Here is a 2,072-nt window from a genome sequence, read left to right on the forward strand (position 1 = left end):
TGGAGAGATGGTAAGAGTAGAGAAGTCAGGACTCCATAAGCTGTGGGAGCCTCCAAGCTGAGGGAGGTGTTAGGCAGAAACCAGCTCCGAAGAAGGCCAGTTAAGCAGGAGATGGGAAAGGAGCAGTGTAGACTCCGGCTGGAATTGCAGGGTGTGTTCAGGGGAAGTAAGAAGACCAGCCTTGCAGAGCAAAGTACTTGGATTGGCAGTGGTGTGTGGCACACAGGACTCACTGGGTCATTTTAGGAGGGTGTGTGAAAGTATAAGCCATGAACTGCATTCTTCCTCTTTCTTGCTTAGGTTGCCCTCAGTGTGATGACCCAGAAGGAGCGTTGTTTTGTTTGCTTTGATAAAATCTTCAAAAGGAAAGGTGATGACAAAGTTGTTCCCAGGAGAGATGTTCTCCTTTCTTCTTTCATTTTTTAAATCATACTTGTAGCAAGTGTTACTATCAAACTCCAATCATGGGGCCAGAGACCCTTGCAGTGTTAATGAGAAACTCGCCCCTCGTGTTGGGGTACCACACTATCCCCACTTGTCAGTTCATCGGCCAAACAGTGGCCTCAACTTCAAGCTCTAACCATGAGCGGAGGTGTTCTCTTTTCTTAAGGGATTAATCAGAAAGTGGTCGGAAACACATTGCCGACCATGCGGACTGCAGGAGGCAGTGTCCATTAGAACGCAGAACCTGTCCTCAAAGACAGAGCTGTTCTCCAAGAGACAGGCTGGGAGCTTTATCAGGTGACTCTCCTTCCGACCTCTGACACTTGTAGGGTGCCTTCCCCAAGTTTGCACTTCCTGCCGGTTCTCTGAAGAAATGTCAAGGACAAAATGTTTTCTTTTCTTTCAGGTTTTGGAGTCTGCGTTCTTTTGGGTGGGGGGTGCTGTATCGTCTTTATTAATGTGGGGTGGCCATCTGTTCTACCTCCATGCAAACGTACCAGGGGAGAACTGGTCTGGACACATCAGACTCAAGACATTTCCAAACAAGTTTTGGCTAGCAGGTGGGAACCACTCAAAAGCTGTGCTTGAATCCAACGCGGTGTAGCTGTCAGCATGAGAGGTGCATCGGGGATACGCTCTTGCTTAATAATTCCCATAACACTTCTTTACAGCTCTGATGTTGGTGTTTGAGAACAAACATTAAAAAAGTACTTTGGAGCAAAAGTGACACTTTAAGTATCGGAGTGATGATGGCCGTGGTTCTAAGCCACCAGGACTGAAAGTCCACATTGCCAAATACTCAGAAGTCACGTGAAGACTCCAGGACAAGGCAAGGCTGATTGACAGGTGTGAGTGGATGAGGATACTGCCCTGCCTTCCTCCAATTTTCCTATCAATTGGTCAATAACAGGTTGGTCATAGCATATAAAACTTGAAAAAGGCGGACATAACTTACAGAATTAGAAAAAGAAAAGGAAAAAGTATTCATGGCCACCTGGGCAGAAGCTTCGCTCCAAGAGTCTGACTGTCTCATTTTTTCATAAAAAAGATGAGAATAAATATTGATTCCAAAGAATTCTGGGTTCCCATTTTGAAAGAAGAACAGTTTCTTCTTTTCTCAGGATTATTGAAGAGGCTATTAATACACAAAAGTAGGCTCTCCAGATCCCTTCTGTCCCTTGTCCTCCCAAACCGGCTGAAAAGAGGAAGACAGTGGACAAACCAGACAGTGGAGGCAAGGGTGGGGGCTGCGTCCTCCCACTGGTCCTCATGTGCACCCCACCCTTCCATCCCCAAGACCTCCTGCAGGCACCTGACTAAAGAAAATAGAACAAGCCTCGCGTATGTGATTTTGCGTTTTTAATTTAGTGAGTCTATTTGAAACCACAACTAGAGGCCAGACTCTGGCTTGGTCATAGTGGTAACTATTTTTTTTCTTAAAATAAGTCAAAAGCAATTGGCCAAGGAAAATCTGCCAATTCACGGATCACACCTCTACTGGCCTGAGCCCTGAGAAAATGCTTCCCCCGGACAAAGCAGTGGGCTTTCCCTGCAGGCAGGTCATGAGCAAGCCTGAGAACAAGATGCCGGTCAGCGGCTCACGTCCCCTCCCCCTCACTAAATTTGTT

General features: G+C 46.6%; 1 non-coding gene across 1 annotated transcript; it reads right to left on the reverse strand.

Annotated features, from left to right (window-relative positions):
• Positions 1-431: 431 nt before the first annotated feature.
• On the reverse strand, positions 432-591 carry LOC116278907 (small nucleolar RNA SNORA62/SNORA6 family). Its single transcript, XR_004188254.1, has one exon. It is a non-coding gene; the product is annotated as a small nucleolar RNA SNORA62/SNORA6 family (small nucleolar RNA).
• Between the last annotated feature and the right edge of the window lie 1,481 nt (positions 592-2,072).

This window comes from Vicugna pacos, chromosome 19 (assembly GCF_048564905.1).
Source record: "Vicugna pacos chromosome 19, VicPac4, whole genome shotgun sequence".
Lineage (NCBI taxonomy): Eukaryota > Metazoa > Chordata > Mammalia > Artiodactyla > Camelidae > Vicugna > Vicugna pacos.